This window comes from Gymnoscopelus microlampas (assembly GCF_963454915.1).
Source record: "Gymnoscopelus microlampas genome assembly, chromosome: 22".
Lineage (NCBI taxonomy): Eukaryota > Metazoa > Chordata > Actinopteri > Myctophiformes > Myctophidae > Gymnoscopelus > Gymnoscopelus microlampas.
The window spans coordinates 12,892,727-12,902,741 of record NC_139959.1 but is presented as its reverse complement, the minus strand read 5'-3'; the positions used below and the strand labels follow the sequence as shown (position 1 = coordinate 12,902,741).

General features: G+C 40.7%; 1 long non-coding RNA gene across 1 annotated transcript; it reads right to left on the bottom strand.

The window, feature by feature from the left end:
- Positions 1-2,858: 2,858 nt before the first annotated feature.
- Positions 2,859-9,753, bottom strand: LOC311038993. Its single transcript, XR_014600118.1, has 4 exons — positions 9,555-9,753; positions 8,236-8,297; positions 4,498-4,588; positions 2,859-2,935 (listed from the first exon to the last, which is right to left on the bottom strand). It is a non-coding gene; the product is annotated as an uncharacterized lncRNA (long non-coding RNA).
- Positions 9,754-10,015: the final 262 nt, after the last annotated feature.

The window sequence follows — 10,015 nt, the reverse complement described above, 5'->3', positions numbered from 1 at the left end:
GTAAAACATTTGAGTACTTTTTCCAACACTGATTATTATGGTCCCCATCTCCAGTGCTCAGCCCCCAATTCTTTTTCATCCTATACGCTGGACATGGCAACTCTTAGTTCTGGAACTATAAACTTTCTCTAGTGGCTTGTTTTAGGAACTCAAGTGTAAAGTATTGTAAAAAATATAATTTGGTAATTAGAAATCCATTTTCAAAAATATATTTTAGCAACTGACAATATATATTCTCCCACAATATATTTTTCTTCAAGTCAACTTCAGCTAAAATCACAGGTTTACAAGTGTAAAAAAGTAGGTGAAATTCTTTGTTGTGCAAGCTTCCATCTTTAGGATGTTTATATTTGGCTGTTTATTTTGAAACATTCAATATGTATCGTGTCCAAAACTGTTACTTTTCAAAAATAGCAAAAAAAAGCTTGAAACGCGACGCAAACTTTTGATACTTTTGTGTGACGCTGTAGTATGATCAAGTAGGGCATTGATTTATGAAAAAGCACAAAAAGTTAGAATATGGAGAGGTTTCTGACCGACAGCGTCAGAAACGTATATATTTTAAATTTGAGACGGTAACATGGGACTATAGTAGATGCAGGACTGGGACAGTAGCTCCTGGTAGTGCAGTCCACTAGCTAGAGAGCGAGCCATGCGTCGTGAGGTATGCTTCATGTCTCTAGCTGCTCGGATGGCCCGGTCAAGGGAGGTGCTCAGGGAACTCGTATGACCCCTCGCCTCCTTGCGACCCCTGACACCTGAGGGTGCTCCTCCACTGCTGTTCTAGGGCACACGCAGGGCCTCTGGGTAAGAGTCCATATCTTGATCACAGGACTGGGGTAAAACCTGAGTGGAAAAGGGATTCGATGTCATGACCGGATATTAACCAAATGAACCCTAGCGCCCCTATTCTGCGGTGAACATTTGGTGAAAATAGCCGATCCCCAAGCTCACAACGTGTCGAGAGGCGTGTCGTCACAAGTTCACAACGCGTCGTGTACGTTGTGAGCTTGTAGAGGGAAAAAATTATGGGAGACAATAACGTTTTTGCTATTTGACCCTGGGAGACAACTATTTATAGTGCTTATGGGACTTTTAATGCACAATTAGCTCACTATGAAATGGTTGAATGTTATTAGAAATTGTCAGAAACAGTGTTCATTTCATTTATGTTTCATTTAAAAAACGTCACAAGAGCAGATATATGACAAATTTGGCAACATGGCAACCTACAGGTATATTTTTGGGAAATGTTGTTACTACAACTTATTATTTATTATTACTGATTCGTTCTTTTTTTTTAACTGAGCAAAAGTTGTCTCATTCATAAAACATTCTCATGCATTAAAGTTTTGCCCCATCAGCATTTCAGAGGGTGGCCTTGTTTCTGCACTGAGGGGGGATTTCCTTAAGACTGACTTCAGAGAAAGGTTGTGGATGAAATCAATCTAATGGGTACTTTATCATGTGTCTGGGGGAGTGGGTGTGTGTTTACTCACAGAACTGTCGCCGGGCACACTGGCACACACTGTACCATCGGCACACTGCCCAGCACAGGGGGCCCGGGCCGGGCGCTGGCACGTAAGCCCCTTTTACATTTCTGTCCATGGAGTGTGATGACTGGCAGCAGCCTCGGTGGGTGGGGTCTGATTCTCTCTCACTCCTGCACACTGTGAAACATAGAACAGTGGTTCTCAAACTTTGTCAGGTCAAGTACCCCTAAATGAATGTGTATTTGGCAGCGGACCCCCATCTGAAAAGATTTTCAGAAGTGGTGTTAAAAATGTAAAAAACACTGTCTTTTAAATAAATGTATTTAGGGCCCTGGGGGTCCCCGGACCCCACTTTGAGAACCCCTGCATTAGAGGTGGCATTGGTGCAGAGGCATTTTTGACATCTTGGCGGAGATTTATACATTCTGCCACACACACATGGTTCAATACATGCACAGGGACAAATCAAGACGTACTCTAGACAGGAAGCACAACCAACCCCTGGACTCTCTGTGTACTTCATTAGATCTCCATTTTATTTCCTTTTTCATCATTGTACATACATCTATGTATACATTCCTGGAACCTGTGTGTGTGTGTGTGTGTGTGTGTGTGTGTGTGTGTGTGTGTGTGTGTGTGTGTGTGTGTGTGTGTGTGTGTGTGTGTGTGTGTGTGTGTGTGTGTGTGTGTGTGTGTGTGTGTGTGTGTGTGTGTGTGTGTGTGTGTGTGTGTGTGTGTGTGTGTGTGTGTGTGTGTGTGTGTGTGTGTGTGTGTGTGTGTGTGTGCGCGCGCGCGCGCGCGCGCGCGCGCGTGCGTGCTTGTCTCTCTTGGCTATAACTTGGGCACTGTCCGACCGACTGACTTTAAACTTGGCTTGCGTGTCACCGATGACCCAGGGATGTATCCCATTTATGCCCATGTAGGTCATCAACTGTCAGCAGTTTCTGATGACATCAGGGATCCTTGTATCTCCATATGTGTAGATTGGTTGTATCGCACTGTTACAACGGGTAAAGCGGGTACTCAAGTTCAACAAGTACGACGGGTTTTCATAGGGGGGGCATGCATTCCCAACTTGCATCGTTCCCGACATGCATCGTTCTTGAGTACTGTAGGCACCCCTTAATAAATAACCCATTTATTGTGCTATACGTAACATACAGTAACATACAGGGTACTCTTTTTTTTTGGCAGGGTACTTTGCTTTATCTCAGAGCGAGCGACAGAGCGAGAGAGAGACAAAAACAAACAGACAGACAGCAATAAAGACAGAAAGCAAAACATCATATGCACAACTATTATACAGACAGACAATAATAATAATAATAGCTTACGTGCTGAGTGTTCATGGTGGTGTGTTGTACACTGTGGACATACACTCCCTCTTCTATCAGGTTCATCTACTGGTTCATTTACACCTGCAGAAAGGCCAGGATGTTGCCCTGTAAGTCAGAGATATGCATGGATAAGAAGTTGGAAAGAAGACAAAAGCTGGGTATATTCAACCCCTTAAAATCCCATTTAATCACAGTGCATACATGCGTATGTACAACACTTTATAAAGTAATTAAGTTAGCTAACAAAGTGACCCTGCCCCATCCGCTTCTAGGTTAAACATGTCCTGAAAAAGGACCCTTTGGATGAATAGGTTGTCGTCTCTCCCCACTGTGCACTGTGCTTGGCCTTCGGCCATGCTGTAGTTTGTTGGACAGATTAATATTCTTACTGTGTTGTGCTCTGCTCCTCCTGGATGTGTTGTAATGGCTACAGGGTACAGCAGGGGACACAAGGAATGGTCTGGGGAACTGGGATTGTGGCTCAGAATGATCAAGCTCGGAATATGCAAGTCGTTGCAAGTAGTTGCATATTGCAAGGAGTTGCTTTGGTGTGGACTGGTCTTTAACTCATCCAGTGCCATCGACGTCGCCGACGTCCGTTTTAGAACCCGTCCAGAACCCAATATAACGTGATCCAAAGATTTGGTTTACTTATTACTTAAAAATCCTGTATCTCGGCTCCTGTGTACTTTTTTTTTGTATTTATGTATTTATTTATGTATCTTTGATCAAGACCTTTTTGCGGAAGCACAGTGAAACCCTCTGTGATTAGCAACCATCAGGGGATCGATCATACTGGAGATAAATATTCTGTGACTACCGTACTTTGAATTTTCTGGCACTGGGCAAACACAGCCAGAAATAAGTCTGGCACTGAATGAGTTAAACACACCTTGAATTATAACACGCTTGCCAGCTTGCATCAATTGATGGTGGATTATGTTATTTCCTAATCAAACACATTAGCTGTTGAGTTTTTACAATAATTTAGGTCTTAACATTCAAATAATTAGTGGCTATAGGGTTGTCAGACAGTGTGGTATTACACCCATACGTAAACTTGTACTTGTACGTAAACTTCTCTCTGATTATCTGAAATGAGTTTAACTCATTATATATATCATTCATGGCACGCAGCATATCACATTCATGAACAATTATATGCTGAGCCAAATAGTTATCAACTACATTCTGTTTTGTAACTGTTTAACTGTTCTTTATTGACACAAATGCATATTGAATGAAATGTGTGTGTGCGTGTGCGTGTGCATGTGTATGTGTATGTGTATGTGTATGTGTATGTGTATGTGTGTGTGTGTGTGTGTGTGTGTGTGTGTGTGTGTGTGTGTGTGTGTGTGTGTGTGTGTGTGTGTGTGTGTGTGTGTTGGGAGGGAGGAGAGCAGATATAATTATTACAGAAAAACAAAATCAATAATAAATTAATTAATAACATGTCCAATTAACCATACAACTAAAATAACATTATGAGTGTATAGAACCTGCTTTTAATCTCAAATAGTGTCGTTTTGTGGGCTCTTGTCCTTTGATAACACTCAGGCAGGGTGTGTTATTAGGGTTAAATTCTTACACTCTGGTAACATTCTGGTAGGTGTGGTGTTAGTGTGGTGTCAGGGTATATTCTTGTGGTGTTAGGGTTAAATTCTTACCCTCTGGAAACATTCAACCAGGGTGTGCATGGTCTATAGAAGGTGGAGTTCTCTGCATCAGGATCCTGATCGCCTCAACAATGGATCCACACTGAGGTCAAACAAAAAGGTCATAGGTCACAAACCGATGCACACAGTGATATTTATAATCCATTCATTTCACTGGGGTGTGTGTGTGTGTGTGTGTGTGTGTGTGTGTGTGTGTGTGTGTGTGTGTGCGCACGCACACACTTTATTTATTTGTTTAGCCTTCATAAGCTATAAAAACTACATATGTCCTAAACAGCCTGCACTGGGGCCATAACGCTACACCACTGATACATATCATCACAATCAAACAATAGTGAGGAGTAAGGATAAAATCCTAGATTAGTGACATTAAAATGTAGGCATTTAGCAGACTCTTATCCAGGGCGACTTACATTAAGCAAGGTAAACACAGTACATAGAATGCAGAGAGACATTGTAGTGGTTATGGTACAGTGCTACATACTGTAGCAACATCTAAAATGACACAGATGCTTTTCTCGGTTTTAATGGGTTAACCACTTGAACCCTATAGCATCCCTATTCTGGTGGAAATATTTGCCGTAAAATAGCCGATCTATACTCACAACGCATCGCAGAGATTTGGTGTAGAGGGAAAAATGAACAGAACAGAACAGTTCTGAAAATAAGTTTTGAGGGTTTATTTCACTTTCAAAAAACCTTTTGGTCATTTTATCGTCTACTCAGGCTTTTGTGAGCCCCCCAGACAGTTTTTAAGTTGCTCGATTCAGTATTTAGATATTTGATATTCATTTTATCAGATGCTGTACCACCCTTTACCCTTCCTATACAAACCCATTGTAACTTCAAACTCCATTTTAACCATGTTAAATTCATCGAAAACACCCGTCCTTGGTTCTGGTGACTCATACCGCCCCCTAATACGTGAGGGGGCCGTGTTTTTTCAATTACTTTTTTCATTTACTTTAATATTTTTGGGGGAAAATGAAAAAAATAAAATACAATAAAAAAATAAAATAAAATAAATGAAAACATTTATCCGAAAAACACGGCCCCCTCGCGTATTAGGAGGGCAGGGTGAGTCACCAGAACCAAGGACGGGTGTTTTCGATGAATCTAACATGGAGTTTGAAGTTACAATGGGTTTGTATAGGAAGGGTAAAGGGTGGTACAGCATCTGATAAAATGAATATCAAATATCTAAATACTGAATCAAGCAACTTAAAAACTGTCTGGTGGGCTCACAAAAGCCCGAGTAGACGATAAAATATCCAAAACTTTTGTTGAAAGTGAAATATCCCTTTAAGTGGTTAAATGTCTGAAAAAACACATTAACATGAATCCAACACAACACTGATGACAGTGCTGTCAAACATGTCTATGAAATCTATGAGAAAGTTTGATCTGCGACACATTTTTATCTGTACTTTGAAACTATACCAGGTAAACACTGAACCTATAGCATCTGTCTACATAACATGCCATCTACATTAAAATGTTAACATTGTGGTCAAGAAAAACAAGCCTAAGTAACAAACTCATGAGAACAAATGACCGACAGAATGTGAAGGGTCTAACACACTCTCTTCACCTCTAGGCTAGTGTGTTAATCCAGTGGTTCTCAACCTTTTCAGGCCGTGCCCCCAAAATAAACATATTTGAACTGGGGACCGCCCAAAATATATATATTTTTTGTTATCAATTGTTTTTATTATATCGAAAGTACAATCACGTTTTTAAATGAATACATTTTTCAACAACAAAAACAAGATACAAATAACTTAAAACAGAAACAATAATAATAAAAATAAAAAATAAACCCACCCACCCCTCCCCGGACCAACAATGTCTCAAAATGTAAGGATCAAACACCATGCCTATACCTGTGCAAGGTCATAACACTGTTATACAACACTTAAACCAAGTCTTTAATCTTATCTGCAACGTTAGACCACATATCAATCTTCTTCTCACTTGCTCCATGCAACCTTGCCGTTGACAGTTCTAAATAAACAATATCTAAAAATAAGCCCATTGGCGAAAAGTTAGAGTATGAGGAGGTTTCCACCTTGTAGCTACCATTTTCTTTGCAGCTGTTAAGCCAGCAAAGAAGATGCGCTTATGTGTGCAGTTCAGTTGTAGCCGGGACACATCATTTAATATAAATACCGATGGAGAAGGTGTTATATTAGCTCCCAAAAGTAATGACAATTTAGCAGCAACCATACTCCAAAAAGAGGAAACATTTGGACATTCCCAGAACATGTGAAAAAAGGTACCAATAACATTTGGATTACAAAATGTGCAGTTGGGGCTATTTATAAACCTCATAGCACATAATCTACGGGGAGTCAAATATGTACGGTGAACAAAATTTAAATGAATATGTTGATGATCTGGATTCCTAGAAGACAGCAATATATTAGACCAAACTGTGTCCCAATCAAAATCAGGCTCCAAATTCCCTATATCATTTCTCCATAGAGTATCCACAGCTAGGGACCCATAATTAGATTCTAATAAAAAACCATACAATGCGGAAACAAGGCCTCTTGACCTACTAACGTCACAGATGAGTCGCCCAAAATATTTGAACACGGAACCCCCACCCTGATAAGCATTTGGAATTGTAGAAGTTGAGGCATTACATTTATTTTGACTCAGTTCCACAGAAAAATATTGTGAAAATAGCAGATCTACAAGCTCACAACGCCTCGCAACGAGAGACGTTGTGAGCTTGTAGATTGGCTATTTTCTTTTTTTTTGCTTCTTTCTTATATTATTTGACAATTTGGCCAATGTTTGACCAGTTTTTAAAGTATAGTTTGTTGATTAATTTTGATGGAGTAATGGTCTTTTTCTTTTCTTTCTTTCTTTTTTTTGGTATTAAAAAGGCCTTAAAAGTCCTTAAATTGACACTTCACTGTCATCTGGGGACCCCCCAAAAAATCATCCCGACCCACAGGTTGAGAACCACTGTGTTAGTTGAAGCCACAGCTCACTTTGTAGTTACTAATGTCAGCTGGTTATGGTGGAAATACTGAGTGAAGGTGTATGGGGAGAGTGAAGTGCTAAGGGCTGAGGATGAGACTGAAGAGGTGAGTCTTCAGATTACGGCAGAAGTTTGGGAGTGATTCTGCAGTTCTAACTGCAATGGGGAGTTCGTTCCACAGTTTAGGAGCCAGAAGGGAGAAGAGTCTGGGACATGTGGAGCGTTGTTCCGGATGTTTTAGCGAAGGTTCTGTTAGCTGATCTGAGTGAGTGGGAGGGGTTATAGGGTTGAATCAGGCTTTGAAGGTATGGGGGGCTATGACTTTGGTTGCTTTTTAGGCCAGCATCAGTGTTTTGTACTCTGAGCGGGCAGTAACTGGGAGCCATTGGAGTGAGTGAAGGGGAAAAAAACTTTTGCTGGTTCATCAAAACCAGGCATGCCTTATTTGCTGGGGCTTAAGTGCACATGCCAGGAGACCAGTAAGGAGCGAGTTGTTACAGTAGTCAAGCTTTGATATGACTGAGATCTGGATAAGGAACTGGGCTGACTTCTGGGTGAGGAAGGATCTGATCCTTCGAATGTTGTGTAAACCTACAGGATCGAGTGACCGCTGCAATGTGTGCCTAGAATGAGAGCTGACTGTCCAGGACAACACCAAAGGTTCTTGACCGTTTGAAAAGAAGCCAGCAGAGAGTTGTCTATGGAAACAGTGAGATCCTGTCCGGGGCAGGACTTACCTGGGAAGAAGAGAAGCTCGGTCTTGGATTCAGCTTGAGGTGGTGAGAAGACAAGACATCCACTGTGAGTGACAGGGGTGGAAAAAGAAAAACTGTTTTAGTGTTTTAACGGTTATAATCAACCAATAGTAAAGAAGTATAAGGATCAGATCCTAGATCAGTGATTATGGCTGTCACAATCATGAAATTCCACTTGACGATTAATTGTCATACTGTACAAATAATTGCGATTAACAATTTAATTGTTAATTGTCTTTTTTCTGGAATATATAAATTACATTTATGTTTAGCTTTTATAGGCTTTATTGCAAACAAAAATTGCATATGCAAATAACTTAAATATACGACAAAATGAATGATAACAATAATTAAAATAAATAATATACTATGGCCAAAATAGGCCATATTTTAATAATTTTATCTTAAAAATTATGTTTTTTAAAAAGTAGTGATTATAGCCGATCTACAAGCTCACAACGTGTCGCATTGCGATGCGTTGTGAGCTTATAGATCAGCTAGTTCCACTACTTTTGAAAACGTTTGAAAATATAGGAACATTTTGCAACATGGAAACGATGACGCCGATTATATCATTATTGTGACAGGCCGCCTATCAATCAATCACAGATGAAAAAGAGAAAGAAGCAGTGGATCACTCTGCTTTCATTTCTAAATGATTCTAACATGAAGGACCCATCCAGTCCAAAGGAACATTTTAAACAGTTAGCTTCACAAACCACATTTATTTTTGTCCTGAAGGCTTGTCAGAGTTGAAATCTGAAATCGTCAATGAAAGTATACTGTCTCTCAGTTCGTTTGAACTGAAAACTTTAGACAGCTGCTGCAAACAGTTTCCCAACAAGATGAGCTGGAGAACCCACTACCCCACCCGTCTGTGTGCTGAAGAACCCAGTGCCCCACCTGTCTGTCTGTGTGCTGAAGAACCCAGTACCCCACCAAGAACCCAGTACAGTACCCCACCTGTCTGTCTGTGTGCTGGATAACCCAGTACCGCACCTGTCTGTGTCCACTTGGATCCTCTGGTATGCAGTGACAAGTCCTGAGCGCCTCTACTGTAACAGCTTTGGTACAGGTCCTGAAGCACACTATCCAAAACACCACAACACTATTGAAGGTCCTAGTCCTGCAATGGCTGTGATATTACATTCATTCCATGTATTCCATATACAAAGTCACACATCACTCCTATGCCCTCCTGTGTCAATTTAATGTATCACAGCCTTCTAGGACTATTAAAGGTCCTATACTTTAACTACATGTCCATGTCATTACAGTTCTCAGATAGCGTCCATACTCACTCAGAAACATGTTGAAATGTCTCACACAATCTCTTCTCCTCCAGGCTAGTGTGTTAGTTGACCAGCCACAGCCCAACTTGTTATTATTGTCAGCTGGTTATGGTAGAAATACTGAGTGAAAACCCAGCTCCAAACACACAAACATGCTGATATATCCACACTGATATTAATCCCTAGCTCTTCATTTTCCAGATTTTAACAGACATCTCTGTTTTCACCTGTTTCTCTCACTCTCAGACTGTCGGTCTTCCTTCCTGCTTTTTTTAGTCCCACCCCCTGTCAGAACCTGATGTTGACTAGAGTTGATTGACACCTGGATGCCCAATGACATTGCTTCCACGAGCTTGGTATAAATGTAAAATATATGTCTGACCTGTGCCTATTTCACAAAAGCAGAATAGGGCTTAAGCCTGGATTTAACACATATCCTGGCTTAATTTGGCCAGGATTAGCGATGAATC